We start from the raw sequence: 22740 nt of genomic DNA, 5'->3' as shown, positions 1-22740 counted from the left end.
TAGATAATTTAAAACTACAAATACTCTGTTTGAAAGCAAGAAATAATACATTTTATTTGTCTGTATTAAAACATATTTATAAATCTCTTACACTGAGAAACTAGTAGTTTCATTCTTCAGAACAAAATTAGAAATATATTCAATGATGATCTTGAAAATTCAGAAAAATTGGCACTGTAACAGTAAAAAAATGCTGTGGTAATGGAAACCTTGAGGAAGCAAAAAGGTCTCTCAAAAACTTGAGGGAAAAGTATGTATCTTCAGGATATCATTTTAGAAACCTTAATAAATGTAGCAATCACTATATAAATATAAAGGCTACTTTGTACAGAGTGAAGAAATCAATGAATTAAAACACCACACTCACTAAAAGCCAATTTAAGCACACACTGATACCCATGAGTAACTTACCTATTGACCAGTTTAAGTGTTTGCAAGGCTGCAGCCTTTATAAGAAATTGAAATTTTAAAAAAACACTGCTATAAAATGATGGCAAAATTATTCCTGTGTACAATTGCTTTAACAGAAAAACTCTGAAATATCTACTTTAATCAAGCATCTGTTCGACTCACTAGTCCACACATGTCTTCACCTTCTAAAGTATTCATACAGTTGAAAGATAAGGGAACCCTATTCTCCCTCTGTCTACACATTTAATACCAATGAGACATTGAGACTACAAAAAGGTTCACATGATCCTAAATGATGTACAACCTATGTTGACTTTCATTAGGAATTTCAACTACTTATTTTTCTGACAGTCAGAACAACACCCATATTAATGAGCTCAAATGTACAAGGCTTCATGTATTGTAGACCTAATCCTTTCTTTCTACCCGATGAGCTGGTTTTATAAAGATTGTGATGCAGGAAAAAGATGTGCATTATCTGTCACATAAGTGTTCTTTAAAAAGCTATTTGTAATTAAAAAATGAAAACTGCCACTGCGTGTTGCTTAACATTCACAGGGGATGTTCTTCTGAAGTCAAGTTGAGCAAGACCTGATCCTGAAAGGCTGGAGCAGCAAATCCTCCTCCTTCTTTTCCCCTTCAGCTGATAAAACAAGAAACCTGGAGGCTTGGGAAGATTAAAGGCTCCCTTTTACCTTGAAAGCATGATGCAAAATTTATTGATGGACATCTGTAAAACACTGAACTCTACTGGATATAACTAACAGCAGGAATTTCAACCAGGAAAAGGAGATCAGTGAGTCCTAAGTATATACTAGAGAGAAATAATTAGTGAGGCAGCAGTAAAGCTCTGTAACGAGGATCTCAGGGAACCTGTGGGTCCCATTCCTTCTAAGTACAGAAAGGAAAATGCAGGTTAGAATCCATCCAACATCCAACATTAAATGGTAGCAACTCTAAGGAGTCTTGGTCCTCACAGTAACTGGCTTTTATTGTTGAGAGGGAAGATCAGTTCATTTTCTGTTCTGTTTTCATATGCAGGGTTGAAAAAAATCATTAAAAAAAAAAAAAAAAAGAAAAAAGAGAAGAAGAAAACAAACCCACAATAAACTAATAGCCAAAGAATGTGAAAGGGAATTTGGTTTCTCAGCTCTGGAGCAATATCCTGAGGACTGCACTATGCCATGTTTCTCTTTTTAACATTTGATCAGATTCCATTCTGAATATTGAAATCTTTGTACAGGTAAGTCTATTCAATTTGTTATGTTTTTGCAAATACTATTTGAATGTATCAACATTTTTTAGTACTTTGAATACTTAACATATCTCTAATAGCTACCGAATTATAAATTATAAAAGTTAATTCTTTCATACAAGACATTTTGTTCTCTATGACCCTAACTTTTTCTCACATGGTAAAATAAATTTCAACCTGTGATTTATTACCACTTGTGGAGAGCAAGATCAGTGTATGAATTATTTACAAAACAACAAGCAAACACTTCTAAATATTTTATTCTCAGTTACACACTTCACTGGCTATAGTGTCTGTCCTTGCATTATATTTATTTTTGTTATTTAAAAAACTCATGAAATTAAGATAAATAAAAGAAATAATGACAGAGAACATCAAGTGCATTTTCTGATTATCAGTGGGGATTAACAGTGTTTATTATATCAATGTGTATGTGTACGTGGATGGAACCTAGAGTCTTTACATTCTGCGTCCTGCTCAGAGATTGAAAGATCACACACCACAGCAGATCGAGAGGATTCATTTCACCTAACTGTAGTTGCCTACAATGTAGATGTGAGTTGTCTAAGTGACCACTGTTGACGGTGGAGAAATAATCAATAGAGTAAATGGGATGAAAGGTGCTATTTATCTGAACCAAAGTAAATACCTTTGTGGGGCTGAGATGATTCACTCCAAAAACTCTGCTAACTCTATTGATTAGTTCTCCACTAAATATAATAGCAGCACAGTGTATCTCTGCTCAGACATATCAGAACAGGGGCAGATGTGGTTGCTCACATTCTAGATGAATCCTGTTCTAAATGGATATATGAATATTTTTCATGTAAAGAAACTCCAAATGAGTAGTTTTCATATTGGAACTTGTACATTTCCATTTTAGCCACTGTGAACATGTTTGTATCTAGATACATACATGCATACAGATTTTTATATATAAAAAATCTGTATATATATTGTACTGGTTTTGGCTGGGATAAAGTTAATTTTCTTCACAGTAGCTTGTATGGGGCTATGTTTTGGATTTGTGATGAAAACTGTTGGTAACACAGGGATGTTTTATTTACTGCTGAGCAGTGCTTACACAGAGTCAAGGCTTTTTCTGCTTCTCACACCACCCCACCAGCCAGTAGGCTGGGGGTGCACAAGAAGTTGGGGGGACAGCTGACCCCAACTGACCAAAGGGATATCCCATACCATATGATGCCATGCTCAGCAATAAAAGCTAGGGGAAGAAGGAGAAAGGGAGGATGTTCAGAGTTATGGCATTTGTCTTCCTAAGTAATGGTTATGTGTGATGGAGCCCTGCTTTCCTGGAGATGGCTGAACACCTGCCTGCCGATGGGAAGTGGTGAATGAATTCCTTGTTTTGCTTTGCTTGCGTGTGCGTCTTTTGCTTTACCTGTTAAACTGTCTTTATCTCAACCCATGAGTTTTCTCACTTTTGACCTTCTGATTCTCTGCCCCATCCCACTGAGGCGGGGGAGTGAACAAGCAGCTGTGTGGTGTTTAGCTGTCTTCTGGGGTTAACCCACAACACATACACATTATACACACACACACACGTATGCATATATATATGATACATATATTTTACATATATAAACATATATATTTCTGCATATATGTATATGTGCACATACACATATGTATATTTTTGTATATTTACCCTGGTAGAAAACCAAAAAAATCCATAAACATGCACCAAGACAAAAACTTAACTTTTTAAAGGCTGAATTAGAACAATAGAGAAAATTACTAAGACAAAGGAGTTAAACATTTGTAAGTGCATGTTAAACTTCAATCAGGTTTTAGATAAATATTTCCTTTAATTAAAAAAACTTGAAGTAAAACCTCATATTTGGACATTTGCTTTGCTATCTGCATAATTAAATTCCTGTCCTCTGACAAGTCATGCTGTTGTAGTCACATCAGAATCAAAAACAGGTGCAAGAGACTACTTTGATTTCCATTCTCTTCTTTTAGGATAGACATGTTTTAAATATGCGTTTAAATGTTTAGTTGAGTAGAGAATTAATGATGATGGGGAACAAAATATCTTCAAAATACCAGCAGTGATGTGACAACTGCAGTGGATAATCTTATTTCATTATGAACTCAGATTGATGCTTCATCCTCTTTGACAGGACATGATGATTTTTGAATGCAGTCAAGGGTTAGAGTATTGGTTTCTGTGGATGACACCTTTGTTTTTCTAAGATGTATGACTATGTGCCTGGCCAGTTGATTTTTGCAAGGCAAATGTGGCAGAGCATGAATCAAAAAAAAACACCCCAGATATTAGTTCTGTATCCTATCTGCTGCACAGAAATAATGATTTATTTTTTAACCAGATGAAGTAAGTTACCTTTTCTTTGAAAGTTGCTGAAGTATGGGAAAGTATATAGTAGACTTAAGTCTACTTACAGAACAGTTTTCTTTTACAGTTTTTTGGTTGTTTGGGTTTTTTTTTTGTAATTTTTTGACTCTCAATGGTAAAGAAAATCAGAAAAGGAAGAACATGGGCCTGAAGACTCTACTATACTTCTCTACAATCATATCCGGCAGCTGAGGCTTAGCCATGTTACTGCCTTTTGTGGTTATGGTGTCAGGCTAGCCTGGTAAATACTAGGAGAAGTTCAAGCTCTGCTGGTACATGGGCATGAAGAAGAGGGAGGAGGAGTTACTCCTACAATCTGATTTTCTTCTCAGTTTTCCCTCATTATGTGCCTGGTACTTCAGCTACATTTTTTGTCTAAAAACTGATAAATACCACACTGTCAATATTTTAATTGTTTATTCATTTTGACAAGAGAAAAAAAATGAAAAAGTTGCTGTTTATTTCATGCAGTGTAGAGGTATCGTCATGTCCTCAACTTTCACAACAGTCCAGGTCATTCCATTACCTTGATATGAAACTAAATGGGTTGAGCTTGAACCATTTATGTACACTTAGTTTGCTCGTGATCTGCCCTTAGCTATTAGCCTGCACTCAAGTACACTTAACATATTGGCTTCTTGGCAGTATAGAGGGATATGATACCATAAATGAATACAGTGTTCACATTTCAAAGCTATAAATAGCATGCATTAGAAATATCTTTCTGATACTAAGTAAAAACCATCAATAACGCAAGGAAAGAATCCCTAGTGCTGAGTTTAAGAGAGCATTATTGGATCATATTTATATTATGAGCTAATTTTTAAATTTCTTTGGATACTAATCAAAAATTCTTCTCCTCATATTGCATAAGTATTATTGTAAAATTATGGTAACCTTTATATGGAAAAATCTTCTGGATTTGTCTCCACAATGTATCATCTAGTCTCTAGAACAAGACCATAATTTTTCTCCTATGTCAATCAAGTTACAAAATAAGGTCTCCTTTAGAGCACAAAATACAAGGATCTCATGTGACATTGTGGATAGATTTCAACATACATTCAGAAGAACTGGCAGGGTCTATGCATTATATATTATAAATCATTAAAAATCTCTATCCTTTGAGGCAAAATGTAGGCAGAAATAATACTGAAACATAGCACTAAAAGGATGCTGTTATGAAGTATGTTGCTGTTAGTTTTAAATACATGTGGGCTTGCCTCACAAAAGAAAGGATGTGCAAGAGAATGTCCAGAGACTCTAGAAAAAACAGAAAGTCTGGAAATATCTATGAACTTGCTCACCTCTTACAGATGTGAGCTACACAGGAAATTGATGGTATTGTAGTTCAATAAGCAGAAACAAAATGTTGCAGAAGAAACAGCACAAACTTAGAATGAAGGTGAAATACAGAGCTAATTTTGAGTGACAATGCTTGTATGATCACAGTTCTTGACTCCCACCTGAAACTTTTAAAATTCAGCAATTGCTTCCTTGTGAAAAAGACAATGAGCAGAAACATTAATGGAAAGAAACTTGTCATAATTATAGACTTCATTATCATCCAGACATAATAAAATATAGGGAAAGAAATCCAGGAGATTTACATCATCCTCAATGTGTAGGTCTTATTAGTGCCTACTGTTCAATTATTTTACATGATCTGGATGAAGTGCCTCAGGCACAGTTCACAATCATGTCAATGAAGTTGTCACACAGGAACAATTCAAATTGCTGAGTATCAGAATCAGACTTCATCACAGGCCTTAGGACAAGACTATTATTATTCCTCAAGCTCTCATGTAGCCAATACAGGCTGGAAAAAGAAACAATACTACTAATGAATTGAGATAGTTCAGTATTATACCCAAACTGCTCATCAGAGCTAGTGAGATGGAAATAAATGCTTTTCTAGATGTAGGAGTCATACTGTATCACTTCTGAACGAATAATAAAGCAACTTGGAATCATATATATATATATTACCGAGCCAATTCCTACTGTTTCACAATTCCAGGATGTTACTAATCTTACTGGAATATTAAGCAGCAGGTTATTTTGTTTTCAATAATCCAGTAGCACAAGGGTTTTTAATAAACATCTTGATAGTATTTAGGAATTTTGACAGGGATGGTATGATGTTTACAGAAAAACAATGGGATTTATCAATCAGGAATCTTGGTTGGTATTCTGCTTCATGCTGAGATTTCTTCTAAGGATCAGGAATCTGACAATTGTCCCTACTAGCTATCATTACAAATATTTCACTTTCTGTCTAATACTAACCACTGTCATAAAATTATCTGTCAGTAATTTGATCTCACAGATCTGTTCACTAAAAGTTTTAGGAACAGCTATTCAAAAGGTGTCAATGTGACTTAAAGTCAAATTCCTGGTGATTACACAACATCATTTGCTTGAAGTATGTATTTATATAAATTTAAAGCCACTTATATACTATGGTATAAACAATGTACACTTATTTTTGTTATTTTTGTTGTCATCAAAACCAAATTATTTCAAAAACTGACAAAAGCCTGACAAACTGTACTACAAAAAAGGAATTGAACACAGGTTTCCAGAAACCAATAAAAACTTAGAAAACATTAAGGAGTCTTGATTAATGTCCAGCCACCTCCTGAGAGTCAATTCAGTTAGTCTGCTGGGCAAGTCATGTCTTGCTGGTGCAATAGAACAAAAGAAAACAAATCAGGCTTTTGTATTCCACAATTCAGAATGGAATTGTCTTTCATTAGGAACAGAAAGTCTCCTCCTTGCTCTCCCTCCATGGTACAAGGTCATTCACAGAATTTTTTGGTTTTTTCCTTTAAAAAAATTCTTCTCAAGTAGCTTTAGAAATATTATAGAATTCAGTTGTATTCTACAGATTGTACATCTATAGTGTTTACAACTGGAATGAAATAATGGCTGAGAAAGATTAAGTTGTTTGTAAAGGAAAACATATTAAACATATAATCAGCTGACTATTCGTTTTCTGGCAGGTAGTATGTTAATGTATTGGGATGATAATGTTTAAAACACCACTGCCATGAAGTTACCAAGTAATGATGGAATGTGATATCAGAGTTGCATCTGCTTATTGCAGTGCAGTCATCAATACTTTGATGCACCTAACTGAGAGAGTGTTCTAGTAATAGGAAGCATATTAAGACAGCCTGTTTTGTGTATTGCAAGAAAACCAAAGGCTGGTGAGTAGCTGTGGTGTTCTCTTAAAGTAGCACCTATTTCTTTGTTGAATGAAATATGCCTGAGTAAACATAAACATTCATGAGGGTAAATATACTTTTAAAATCTTATTTTCTTTTTTTTTTCTTTTATTATGCATTTCTGACTGGACAGGTTTAAAACATGATGTTAATGAGATTTTCATCTTCCTGTTATAAAATCCTTGACCCATATATTTGACATAGTTTTTGCAGCTGAAGTGTAGAACTGTTCACTCAAGACTTCCATCAAAAAGCTGCTTATTTCCCAAATGATGGATGAACTTTAAAATGTCCCATTTTTAGTTCAGATGTGTCTTAAAAAATATGAATGAACTTCTGTGAAGATTAGTTGACTTTAAATTTCATAGAGCAGAGGAAAGGAAATGCTGTGAGGTAGTATTTCTCATTAATAAAACATAGATGCCACAAAAAATATTAGAGAGGGAGGACATAAATCACAATCCAACTATTTCTGATGTAATTCAAGGCTGTGCTGAAGATGGGCTCTGTCCAATTTTTCTGTCCAGGCAGTTTAAGATCTCAGAATATAGCTCAATTTAAAGATGTCCTTTCAGTACTGATTTCCTTACTAACAATCACAGAATAATTTACAGATATGAAAGAAATTGTGCAGAATTAAAATAATTGTTCATAATGTATTATTCAATGATTGCTACTCTCTGTTCAGAATATGTACAGTATCTTAGTGGATAGTAACAGCAAAATTGAAAACATTCAGAAACATAACTAAAATTTAAGTTCAAGTATGAAAGCCAGATGACCAGTCCTGTTAATATCTACCTATGGTTCTGTAGTAGAATGAAGAAGTTGAGGTTGTAGTCCAACTGATCATTCTGTAAACAAGAATCTGTAGGCCAGAAGATAGTATGATGATCTTAGTTTACACATTTTCTGAAGTTAAGATTACTAAATGCCTCTCACTGAAAAAGTCTCCCTTTATGGAAACTCACTGCACACCTTGCTATCATTCAATATATGCAAAATATTGATTGAAAAAGAAGAAGGAGTCTTTTCCAAGCAAGTTTCTAAATGTTTTAATCAGAAGCAATTTGTTCTCTGCTAAAAGGGTTGGTTACATTGTATTTGGAAAAAGGAATTTAAGTGCATCATAACCAGAAATATGACAATACAAAAAGTTTGATTAATAATATGTCTTTGCCCTTTTATAATATGTTTTTAAAGTTTCTGTCTGATGAAATGAAGTAGCAAAGCAAGATACCTTATTACTTTGATATGACAGACTTTGTGGTGACGAGCTTATACAGCATCTCTGTAGATGAAGTCTCCACTGAGGTCAAGAAGCAAGATGGACACATTTAAGTTAAGACCCAAATTCTCTCTAACTTCTACTCTTCCTTAATAGAATTCTTCTGAGGGTTTAGTAGAAACAGCATAAAATGACTGTGGCCTGTTGTGGCTGGACAAAACACAATGGCAGAACAGGGATGCATACCAACTGTCATTAGCTCATTTATGCATGGAGGTTGCTGTTCCCCACTGGCTTCAGATTAGGAAAACTAGAACAATAATGTAATAATATGATTTCATTCTTTCTAAATCACCCATCAGCTGGCACTGATAATTTAAAACATGCATATTGTAGCAGGAAATCTGAGATTCATCCACAGTGTTTCTAGCTAAGCCAAAGAGAGATTACCCTTAGCTCCTGCAAGAATTCATAAACCTGTACTGGAAAAGTTTGTTTTGGTTATGACTGAAATTTGTATTTCCCTCATATTTCTCCACCTTTTTCTTTTCCTCTCCAGGAAAAATGCTTTATTATTTTTTCAGACATGAAAACATTCCTGAAAAATTATAACTCAGTTTCAATATGCATTATTCAAAGGTGACCTTGATTTGAACCATAATATATGATGAACATTCTGCTTAACAACAAGGTTTGGATTAAGGATTGATCCATGGAGAAGAAAGTGAATTTTTCTAATATGACTTAAAGAGCTAGAGCCTTTAGATTGCAGATTCACACCTACTGTGCAGTTAAGAGCAGAAGAAATAAGCACATGGACAGTATTAGGCAGGACTGGGAAATGAGTTCACAATTTGTTCTCAGGCAACAAAGACAAAAAACTGATAGTAGAAATTATTTACTGAATCATTTCAACAAATGGATAGAGTACAGAAAAGCATAACTTGAAGAAAAATGATACCACAAAGAGTAACTCTCACAAAACAAAACAACAAAAAAAACCCCATTTATAATCAGACATCATTCTTTCCCTTTGGAAAATGGGAACATACAATCTCAAATGAACAAATGCTACATTTTAAATTATGCCTATTGTATCTCCTGTCACTTGAGTTATAATGAAAAATCAGACAGGGTTTTATAAGTAGTTCAACATTAATTTTATCATTTTAGGCCATAAGAGGAGTTTAGAAATGTAAAATCACAGAAACTCATGATCCTCTATGTTGAACAGCCAACACAGCAATTTGGTCCAAGCAGGCTGGATGATCCAGAACTGCTACACTCTCAAGAAATTTTTAATCCTCTCTTAACTTCTGTTGTGCAAAAAGTTCTGACGTTTTTATCAGAAACATCTTGTGATGCCTATACTAAAGACTTTGTATCTATCTGCAGTTTAAGTGTATTTATCACATTTCCATGAAGAACAGTATATTGCATTTTAAATAATTAACATTCTTATATAATTTCTCCCCCATCTTGTCATTTCTGGGCTAAACAACTTCTGTTCCTCCAATCTTTCCTCATAAATCATGTTTACAACTCTGGTTGTTCCTCCTTTTCTCTTTCTGACTCTCTCCAGTAGGTTTTCATGCCTTTTTTGAAGCAGGGTAGTAAGAACTGGCACAAAACTTCAGCTGAGACCTTATTATGAGCACTTCACATTTCTCATATGCAACCTTCCTGTTCATTCATCCCAGTAAGGTCTTGTTTTTTTCACAGCCCTGAGGGCTAGGTGACAGATGTCATTGATAGGTGACTGGGGATCATTATACCTTCTTGATCTAAAGAGTATTTACATGTCAGCTGTGTTACTACTTCAAGAACTCAAAAAAAGATTGCTTTTGGCTTTCTGCACACATATACACAATGATAACATGTGTAATGATTGTGGAAGCTGCACCATAAACCCAAAGTATTTATACCACACAAAAAATAAAGTGAAAGCATTTCCTAGCTGGCAGCAAAATACAGGCACTATTCATTTCTTATCTGGAAGAGGAAGGAGGACAGAATCAGCACTATGGTGAATCGATGTTGGAACCCACTGACAGCAACATCATGTACATGAAGCAGGATGTGTCCTGAAAATGAATAATATAGCAATAGGATTTTCAAAATATATATATTTTTTTTTTTATTCAGGAAAAAAAATGCCAATTACTCACTTTAAAAGTTGTATATACTGACTATAGACATATACACTATAGAGATGTGTTTCATTGTAAGGTGTATATTTTGTTAACAGCAATGAAAATCTAGAGCATTTTCATTTCACCTGAGAAGTCAAGCTGACACATGGAAAACTAGAAATACTATTTAAAATTATACATAAAAAAATATTTAAAAATGGCCATAACAACATCTGTTTAGATCAGTTCATAAAGACTGCTAAAAGAGATTCCTTCAAACATTTATTCATGGCTTTAAAATTCATAATGGTATTATTTCAGAAATCTCAAAAATGGAAAAGTGAGAAAAGCTATATGGAAAAATTCACAGGACAAAGACAGCAACTGAATTATTTACGTTTGTACAAGCAAAGCATTCTAAATATATACAACGTTTTTGTGGGTGGTTTTTTTTTTTCTTTCCATAGTTTATATATTTTTAGACCTCAATGTAAAACTGAAAGAATTAGTATTACTATAGCAACCAAGATCCAGCCCTGCATAGATACTCCACAGAGAACAATAATTTTTATCTTAGAGAGTAAAAATCAACAATACCTAACCTGGATTTAAGGTGGAATACAGAACACAGGAAATGGATTTTTTTCTGAATAAGTGCAGACAACTGAACTAGTTTTCAAAACCCCCTTTATGATCATGAGGGTTAAGTAGCCATTTCTGGAGTCTGATTCAGCATATACTAAAAATGCCTCAAAATGATCAGCTGATCAGTTGAGCTGTGTTCTAAAAATGCTCCCCTTCCCCCCGGCACCGCTGACACCCCCCAGAGTTACTGTAAAGAGAAGTGATGATAGCTAGATGTGCAGACATCTACATTGTCAGTATCTCACCTCAGGTATAATGAATCCCTCCCAAAGCTGTTCACACAGAAGAGTGGTTAAGTAATGGTTTACTGGGTTTCCTAAAAATGTGCTTGTGAACTGTGCAGGTTGTCATACTGACACCTGAAACTTGATTTTCATCCAGGCAGAGAAAGTAATGGCCATGATGGCTCATATACCTTCACAGGTGCCCTATGTGTGCTTGAATCATAGAATCATAGAATCGTTTAGGTTGGAAAAGACCTTTAAGATCATCCAGTCCAACCATTAACCTAACACTACCAAGTCCACCACTAAACCAATTAAGGCTAGAAGAAGAATTAATTTCATGTTTCCTGGCTTGGTGACTGGATTATTTTTTAATGAAAGAAAACTAGAATAGAATCATTAAGGTTGGAAGGGACCTCTAAGATCATCAGTCCAACCATCAACCCAACACCACCATGTCCACTAAACCATGTCCCAAAGTGCCATGTCTACCCGTTTTTTGACCATCTCCAGGGATGGTGACTCCACCACTTCCCTGGACAACCTGCTCCAATACTTGACCACTCTTTCAGTAAAGAAATTTCTCCTCATATCCAATCTAAACCTCCCCTGATGCAACTTGAGGCTATTTCTTCTCGTCCTATTACTAGTTACTTGGGAGAAGAGACCAACACCCGTGTCCTGGTTTCAGCTGGGATAGAGTTAATTTTCTTCCTAGTAGCAGGCATAGTGCTGTGTTTTGGATTTAGTAGGAGAAGAATGTTGATAATACACTGATGGCTTAGTTGTTGCTGAGTAGTGCTTACAATAGTCAAGGACTTTTCAGCTTCCCATGCTCTGCCAGGTGCACAAGAAACTGGGAGGGGGCACAGCCAGAAGAGTTGATCCAAACTGACCAAAGGGCTATTCCATACCATATGATCTCATGCTCAGTATATAAACTTGGGGGAGTTGGCCAGGGAGCAGCGATTGCTGCTCAGAAGCTGTCTGGGTATCTGTTGGCGGGTGGTGAGCAATTGCATTCTGCATCACTTACTTTGTATATTATTATTATTATTGTTATTATCATTATTATATTCTTATTGTTATCATTACTATTTTACTTTATTTCAATTATTAAACTGTTCTTATCTCAACCCAGGAGTGTTTCTCACTCTTACTCCTCCAATTCTCTCCCCCATCCCATCGGGGTACAGGGGAGTGAGCGAGCGGCTGCGTGGTGCTTAGTTGCTGGCTGGGGCTAAACCACAACAACCCCTTTCACTACAACCTCCTTTCAGGGAGTTGTAGAGAGCGATAAGGTCTCCCCTCAGCCTCCTCTTCTTCAGACTAAACAACCCCAGTTCCCTCAGCCGCTCCTCATAAGGCCTGTGCTCCAGACCCTTCACCAGCTTTGTTGCCCTTCTCTGGACATGCTCCAGCACCTCAATGTCTTTTCTTGTATTGAGGGGCCCAAAACTGGACACAGTATTCCAGGTGCGGCCTCATCAATTCTTACTTGCACTGTGCTGTGCACAAGAGGATGGACTGCTGCTGGACACTCATTTCTGTGAAGTGCGTCTGCTTTCATACAGAATTAGTACTGGCTAGATAGCACGTAAGATAGTGTGCATTATATTCCCATTGAAGATCCTGTGAATAATCCTGGCTTTTATGTCATTAGATTTGAATTCAGTTGTTTTGTACACCAGGGTGTCAAAATGCAACTAATTATGGGGTGATGAGTGACTACCAGTCAGAAACCTCAGTTCATGGTACAAAATAGTCATGGGGGAAAATGAAAAATATATTGTAAACAATTGAAATAAAATCATGGTTTGGAATTTTACATTGAGATAATATGATTACCTAAGGTAGTATTTTGGCCAGGAAACCTGTTACATCATTTTTTTATTTTGAAATGAATAAAGCTTGAGAAAGCTTTTAGAAGAAATGAAGGAATTTCACAAACTCCAAATATAAGCAAGCTCCTTTATTTCTTCCAAGAAAATTATTTAGGGCAACTCCTGGCAGATTTTAACATGAATTTTCCTTCTTATCAATATATAATATTTGAACATAACTCTCTCTATGATATAAAGTGGTAAAAAACCAAAACAGATTAAAAAGAATAAAAATACATGTAGACTGAATCTTGCTTGTACTGTGAAAGAACAGCCTTTCACAAGTGTGGAATGAACCACAGCAGAATGGACCTTTATTTATAAAAATTTCTGCTTAGGAGGAGTTAAATGTAGTCACATTGATCATACTAGAGTACTGCTCCCATCAGTAGATTGATCCAAAAAATAATGAGACTCTTGCCGATGGACTTGATTTGAAGTTCAGAAGCCAGGAAAAATAGCCTCAGTTGTCCACTGGGAAATCTTATGGGAAGTATTAGATCTTACTTTTACTAGAATTTAAAATACTGCACAACACACCATAAAATTTATGAGACAAATGTTTATATATCTTCTTTGGGTAATGGCATAGTTCTTGTTCTCAACACAACTAGAATCTTTTTTATATCCATATTATCATTCATTGTACAGAAATATGCTTGCTTCTTGGTTCTCAAAATAATATAGATGTCATAATACATACTATAATGAAACTATTTGGAAGACATTTGTTGTATAAAAAGGCTTATATTTGTATATGATTTGGCTATAGACCTCTTCTAGCAGCTGTTTTAAGTAATACACTGTCAATTATAAAAAAATAAGAATTTTAGAAATCATAAATATGCAGAAATATGCAGAAATATCCAGAAATACTGCTTACCTTGCCACACAATGTACTTTTCTGAAACATGTCCACAGGCATCTGACAATCCATCTGCACTATGAGTAGACTTATTTATGCAGAGAAATACTTGCTTTTATTTAGAAACTTAAAGCTCTTATAATTTTCTGGTTCTTTAAAATCAGTTGAAAACCTTGCTTCTTGTGGGGAAGGAGGGGCTGAGAGGCCTGATTCATACAGAAAAAAAACAGAGGATTTTTTTTTTTTATTTGCAATTACCAATGAATTGAAAATAAATTCCAGTTGTGGGAGCACTGTTTGACTTTGAATTACTTTTACAAATCCAAAAATGAGTGCGATTCACCAATCTTTGACATCTTTTATTTTTTCATCTATATAATATTTCCCATGTTGTTATATTAAGTTATTTTCATTAGTAAGTTATTTTACCATTAAAAAAAAAAAATAGCTGAGATATTCAGTGACTTGGTTGAGCCATAAATTCACTGGAAGACAAAGACCTTAATTAAAGACAAAAACTTTCTTTGTATGATGACCAAAATGCAAAAACCCCACAAATTTCACAAAGAAAAACCCCTAGAATGTGTTCCCACTTCATATGGTTCAAACAGGGGAAAAAACCCACCAACACCCCAAAGTTTCTTTAAAGCATATTTGATTTAATTATTAAAATCTCAATATAGTAATGGTTCTCATAACACCCTCTTCTCCCTCTCTTGTCCAAGATTATTTTCATTTTATTTTTTTGATAAATTTAAATCATTTCTCACCCTTTCTTTTCCCTTAAAACTGTGATATTAATTAAATCCTGAAAAGAACCTTTCACCATACAAATCACTGTAATACTAGATGTCCTACCAGGTATTAGCTATTGACTACACATTCTCTGGATTTCTTCAAAGTACACAGATATCCATCTACTAGTTAATGCATATCAGACAAACTTATGAAACCATACCAGTAAAAGTTAACTACCACATTCAGGATCACAACTAATTCCTTAAATTACTACTTTTGGAATGACTATTAGACAGAATGGCTTCATGACATGCTCACAACCACACTATATTGTAAGATGGAACAGGATGATTGCCTTCCCTAATAAAGACTCTCTCTCCTAGTAACACATTAAATAAGACTTTTTAATTATTTATTATGTCATAGTGATGTAATCATGAATATGTCTTAGTGGACTGAAAAAAAAAAAAAAAAAAAAGGAGTATTCATATAATCCCCACCCCTAAATTAGGAAAATATGTATAGGATCAGTCTGAACTATATATTACAGTATTGACTACATCCTAGTGAAGAGGTCTTGCTGAAAGAACTCATGTGACCTTGGACATACACATAAGGACATGATGAAATTTTTGTACATAACATTAGCTTCACTGAAGAACTATGTTCATTTCTGATGCCAAGAAGGCTATCAAAAATTGGAAAGGCTTGTTCATTATTGCTAAAGCAACCTAAGTTAAACTCAGAAACATGCAGATGCAAATGATGCATTTGCATATAAGCAGGGCCAGAAATAACATAGGTACCTTGTGCATATACAGGCAACAGCTTTGTGTACATACCTTTAGTGGCTATGTGATTGGTTTATGCATGTCCGTTAACTCTCATAGTTTGATATGTAACAATGTAATTGTGAGTAGAGATGGGGAAATAAGATAATCCTAATCACGTGCCTTCACAACAGTGGGGAGAATATGAGCTTTAAATTAATGTTGTTCCTTCTTAAATTGGGAAAAATTACATCCTCAGAATTACTCAGTAGAGCAGCTAAGCCCCAGATTTTTTTTCCCATAAGGGAATTCCTTTTCAGAAATAATATTTAGCATTCTCTACAGCATTCTTCTCTGAAAATACAGACTATCTGAGATACCTTTTAACATGTAAATGTCTCAGTATGATAAATGTCAGGGCTTTTGTCATATCCACTGCATCTCAAGGCTATATCTCATCCTTTTCCTCTCCTCGCCTGTTTTTCCTTGATTTCCAGCTACTGCTTGTCTTAAGGACAATTAATACTAACTTGGTATGACTTAGGATCACAGCTAAATTTTGTCACCTAATGATCAAGCTTTGCTACTTGTCTTCCTGATCTCATTCAGTGTCAAGTACAAAAAAGACTCTGAAGTCTACGTTAAAATTCTTCTGCCTCTTCAGTACATTATTTCAGTACAGTACTTTCTTAGGCTACCCTGAGGAAGATTTTGAGTGGTCCTAAAATGAAATTATGATTATTGTAACAAATATACTCAGATTTAATAAAAAGTGAACTATTAGAGAGAGCATAGGTAGGTACTAAGGTTCAATTGCAAATATCAGAATTTCCATTCCTTTTTTTTAATGCAAGTGTGTTAACAACATACAACAATTAAGCTTTCCTTTTAGAGATTTATAAGTATAAAAATGGATAGTAGGTGTAAACCTATAAGCAGTTAAGCAGCATTTTCTATGAATAAAGATGAAATTAAAGAAAACTGTTTGATCCAATTTTTTATGCACTATCATTAATCATTGTTAGGGAGAGACTAGTGAGTGTTAAATGAGTCTTATATACTTAATACAACGCTTTGAAGTGTTGAATTAGTCTATTAGATCTAAAGAAATTACTTCACCATTGGAATAGTTCTCTAAACTGCTTTAAGATCTACAAAAGCTAGAAAACAAACAAACATTTGCTTTTTTCACACTACCAGTTCTATGTAATATTGAAGATTGTCACAGCTGAAAATGTGATTATTATATGACTTCTACATCTGTATTGACATGAAAAGCTTTACAAGCATCTTTGTCAGAGAACATCAAACAATTTTGATGCATGTACAAAAAAATCTTATTAATTTGAACATGAAGGGAATGACAGCAAGGTAATAGTGTATTATTTAAAATCCATGGGTGTTTCAAAGGAAGAATGTAAAACAGTGTATTAAAAGTACAATCTGTGCATACTAACACTTCTAAAATCTCTTTTATATTCCAGGCAGGAAAAAGATGTAAGAAGGTGTTGAGGCAATATGGGACACATAATGCAGACAAGCCTGGTTCAATTTCAGGGAGAGAAGGGAAGCAGGGGAGGAGTTTTCATTGTTTAAATCTAGCAGAATGTCTACTAACAAGATTATCAACAAAAATCAGGGAGAAGTTGCACCAAAATTGTGGTTTGTTTGAATCCCAAAAGTACAGTGCCATGGTGTAGGTTGGTGCTGCACTTTCATCACAGCCTTCCTTCACCTGGACAGACAACACTGGGAGTACGAATAGGGGCACTACCGTCTGACATACACCTGACACAGGGCTCCTATATGCAAGCATACACAAACACTTGAGTGAAATTATTACTCTATCCTTAACTGGTTTAGTGGTGGACTTGGTAGTGTTAGGTTAATGGTTGGACTGGATGTTCTTAAAGGTCTTTTCCAACCTAAATGATTCTATGAGTGTGTGTGTATATATATATATGTGTGTGTGTGCATATGCACATATAAAGATATAAACCAAACAAATATATCTATACACACTTATGTACATACGTATTAATATATACATACATATTAATGCATTTTTTTGGGAGAGTAGATTATAGTAGGCATTTTCACTGTGTTGTTTCAGGCTCCACTACCAAATAAGACTATAAAAATATTTAATAATTATAATAATACATAATTAGGCAGTGAACAGGTTTGCAGAATGTCTTGAACCCTTTCTTGATTATTATCGTAAAATTCAAATTCTTGAAATTCATTTGTGCCAGCTTAGCTTGCTTACTAGGGAAAAATTTTCATCCATTACTGTGTTGACTGTCTATTATAGAACAATATAATATAAATAAAAATGCAAATGAAAGTATTCAACTTGCCAAAGAAATTAATTGATTTCAAAGAAAATCAATGGTATGCCAATGCTTTTGTTTGTTTATTTGTTCATTTAGAGCAATTTAAATAATAGTCTTGATTAAGCATACCATGATATGCAGAAGGGAAATTCAAAGGCTGCCAAAGAAAAAAATATGCATGTATATTTATAATCTCCATTTTAAAAAAAAAAACTTTAAATGAAGAAGAAAAGATGTATGTAGTAAAATATTATGTTCTGCCGATGGGATGTATCTTCAGGTATATAGCTGTCATACCTTTTTATAACATTAAGATGCATCTCATCTGATTGTGTATACCAATCTCCTCATAGTGTTAATATCATACATAACTCACAAAAATAACTTATCTTTTATCATTTTGTGCTATTGTGTACTATAGAACTAGTTGTGCTTTTATTTTGCTTGCTTATGAATTTAGTCTTCAGACCTAGAGTATCTCCTTGGCTTTTTAAGAATGATCACATGTGCTCCTTTCAAAAAATCACAACAAATCTTCAGCCAGAGTGAACTGCTGTAGTTCCGTAATTAAATGGTTATTACCACAAATGGAGGCGGACGTCATGACTTTATTACCTGAAACAGATTTTAGTTGCACCCTGTGGAACAGCATGGTATAGTTGATAATAAATATAGCCCATACACATCGTTCCTTGTGGAAATATTACTGTGGATAAACACAAATATAAGAATACCAAAGCTGTAGTAGTGCAGGAATTGAACTACAACATACTTTTAATTCTGTGAGCTAATTCACTTGGGAACTTGTAAATATTATAGACCCCACACAAAGGTCATCTGTGACAAAACTAATTACACAAAGGGCATTAAATGTGATCCTCCTACCCTAGGGCTGGCCTGCTAGTGTGATGTCTCAGTGTTATTCATTACAGGTATGTGTGCAAGATATTGCCACTGAGTGTCGACTGGCTGTTGATCTAGCTCTTTATGATGAATTGCTCATTCCCTCCTGTTTTCTGTTCACATTATGTAAGACTTAAGGACTTTTTAACAGGTGTTGGTTTAATCAACCCACAGTGGAAATATTGACTCAAGACACTGGTAAACCCTTTTAGTTGATGGAAATTTCCTATCTCTTCCTACAAAGTGCTGGAAAGGAATTCCACGGTCTTAAGCAATGGTAGAAATTAAATAGAGCCTGCAGTCCTTCTTTTCTGAGTATGCATGTACACTTAACGTGCAAAAAGGAAATTACATTGATAACTAAGCTTTATGGGAAATGTGATGTATTACCCTCTACTTTACTGTATCAACCCAGTAATCTTCAATTCTTTTGCCTTTTAACATCGCACTCTGAAACATACTTGATTAGATTGTGTAGTGGTAGAGAAACATGAAAAAAAATTGGAATTAATACTTGCTAAAGAAAATAATAAACAGTAAATTAGGTCTGGTCTACATGCTGTTAGAGCACTGTTTGAACTCCATTACTTGATTTTCTTAATCAAATGCATTATGATTTTATTATATGTAGGGGTACAATTATGAAAAAAATGTGCTCACATATTGTGCTTGATTAACTCCATACATATTGTTGTGCATATATGAAATACTCTGAATATGTGGGAAGACACTTTTTTTGTTTCCTACCAAAAAGAAAAAAAGATCAGTTTTTGTGCAATCTCCACTATGGTCTGGCAACCATATTCTGTCTCCATGGTGTGATGTTTTTCCTAATACCTTAATTCTCAGTTGTTTTCATATCTGTATTCATTGTCCGCTTAATAGAAGTAAAACTATAGGCATAATTTTATTTTTTGTTAATAATGCTCAAGTAATTATGTCTGGTTAGAAACATTGTAAGCAATATTCTGATTTTTTTTAAGCTTCACTTATCATTCAGTTGGAAGGTCTAAGACTGTCTGTTGTTAACTTCTTAAAGATTTGTACCTAACACGCTAGGTCAGATTTTTCTGTGCCACTAAATTTCCAGTATTTCAGAAGTTTAAATTAGCTAAAGAAATATTATCCTGAGCCCATTGTATCCTTTAGCTAAGAAGTTTCTGTTAATGAAATTACTTATCTCACACATTCAGAAAAAAATTGAGACAGAGACATCAATTTCCAAATTATTTCCATTAAAAAAAAATAAGATGAGATTGCATAAAAAGATTTTCCTTAGGACAAATTGTCAATAGATGTATTTTTGATCAGTGATAAACCGAGGCAAAAACTGTCAATGTATTAGCTGTCAGTTCCATAGATATTTCAGTACAACATGTCCAACAGGACAACATGTAAATGTCACAGCTTTTGGAGGTTAATAAAATTTTTTAAGAAGTCATCAGTCTCAGTAGCTTGAAGCCATCCAGAAAATTATAATTTGTCTTAACATATGGTCCAGCAGTTTACTTTCAACAATATTCTCATTTTCTAAGAGAGGTAGCAGAAGATAGCTGCTGTATCAACACGAAAACCCTACCAGCAGTGTTCTGAAGAGGTATTCAACATCTAATTGCATTATATTAAAACTATCTGAAACATCTGTTTAAAAATTGTGACCTATTTCATTCTTTTGATAATAACACTCCTTCCAGCTAAGTTACACCTCAGTTTAATTCAATCTTTCTGTTAATGACAATTTTTAGTTGTGTACAGAGAAAAATTCATTTTTTAAAAACAAATCTGAAAATTGTAATTGCCCAAGAATTTTGCAATGAAATGTACTTTTCTTAAAATCAAGGGAAACTCAAAACAAAAGTAAGTTGGTCAGTCTAAAATAATTTATTATATGTGAATATGCTGGTCTGGGAAAAAAAAAGAAACAAAGGGAAAAAATTAAAAAATAAAATTCTCCCCAAAAAAGTGTCAAACACATTAATAGCAAATAGCTTTCTTTGATTCAGTTCCATAGTTTTAGTGCTGCTTTTTGTGATAAAATGCAACAAAACTTTGAAAGGTCTCAGCTCCACCCCATACAGAGTGGGACTTTGAAATCTCACAACATTGTGTCAAACAAAAATCCTCTCCATATCTGAATTCTAGCAAACTCTCTACGCGGTTGAAAAGCATGGTGATTTACAGAAGTTGAACCAATGAAAAAAAAGGGTTGTAACCCCTCTGCACTCCTGAATTATTGCTGTTGTCCAAAGTAGCCAATTGTTTTATTTCTGCACAGTGAACTTGCTATGATAAACCAGATTCTGACTGTAAAGGTCAAAACTCCATACACAGAGATTACCCAACCTCAGCTGGTCAACCTCTCTTTGTAGTTTCCCATCATTTGGCTAAAATGGGTGAATAGGTAGAAGCTGGTTTGGAATTAGAAGGGAGGAAACAATCTGGGCAAGAAGAAAATATACAGGCATAGACAAAGAAAGGAGAGGAAACAAATGAAGATGTAGCAAAAGGATGCAGCAGAAAGGAACACAAATGCAATTACTTACAAGAAGCTCACACTACATCTACTTTGAAGATGCTGATCTTAGCACCTCCAGAAAAGTTACAGAGAGTAATGAATAAAGTTGCAAAGGATAAAAAACAACAGGCATGGAAGTGCAGCTTTCAAAACTCCATTGTCCTCTCTTGTGAATGCAAAATCATTTGCATGGTTAAAGCTCTACGCTGGCTCCAACTGAGGGCTGGCATTGCTTTAGGAGAGGCCAATAGTACATGAAGGGAGTGATCAGGATGCATCCTGGCAAAATTACAGTAGAATAAAATTACAGTATTTTTCTTCATTGCTGTTACAGTTTTTCAAAACAGCTCAGCAAAATATAGCTGCAGTTCTGTCCTATCTTATTAGACATAATACAAGTTCCTCATCAGTTAACCTGTAATGAACAAATATTTATTAGCTACAATGAACTACAAACCTTTACATGTAAATAAAAAGAGGAGAGTTAGAGGTAATTTTTGTAGTTTTGTAATGTCATAGGCTTAATTTTATCTGTCAGATCTTCACAAAAATCCTTTTTGAAGAGCAGGAGAATATAACATGTTAATGTTGTCTGCTAGGCAAATAAAAATTAGTCCTACCAAAGAGGGGGAGAGAATTTGAGCTTATGTGACCAAAGGTAAGTGTATTTGATCACACTCTCCTGTGAGCGAAATTACAAATTCAAAACTGCAAATGGTGTTTTGAGAGAAATTCACCTGTAATCTGCAATCCATTTAAGGAAGCAAATTATGTATGATCCATCACCTTTAATTCAGTTGTACACTAAAACAGCTCTCCTTCAGAATAATTAAATAAAGGTGGTCTGCAGAATTATCTAAACATGTGATTTCATTCACAGTGATGATAAATGTTGAATAACCAATTCTAATGTAAACCATTAAAAACATAGTTCTTAACCCATAAGGAACAAATTAAAATGTAGATGTTAATCTCTATTTTATTACAGCCTATAATGACTTTGAGGAGGTTTCTATGTTTAGATGCAGTGTAACTTTGCAGGGTTGATTAAGACTGTTTTTCTGTACCATTGTGGTAAATTTCTCATTTGGGCATTATGTTTGCTGTTGACATTTTTAACCAAGCTCTCCTTCCTGGTTTGGGTGTGGAGGATTGAAGAAGGCAGCAAATCGTGAAAGCAAGGAAGTCCATGTGGAGGACAAAATTGACACTTAATATTTTATCC

Source organism: Pelecanus crispus, chromosome 2 (assembly GCF_030463565.1).
Source record: "Pelecanus crispus isolate bPelCri1 chromosome 2, bPelCri1.pri, whole genome shotgun sequence".
In the NCBI taxonomy this organism is placed as follows: Eukaryota; Metazoa; Chordata; class Aves; order Pelecaniformes; family Pelecanidae; genus Pelecanus; species Pelecanus crispus.
This window is presented reverse-complemented; position numbering follows the sequence as displayed.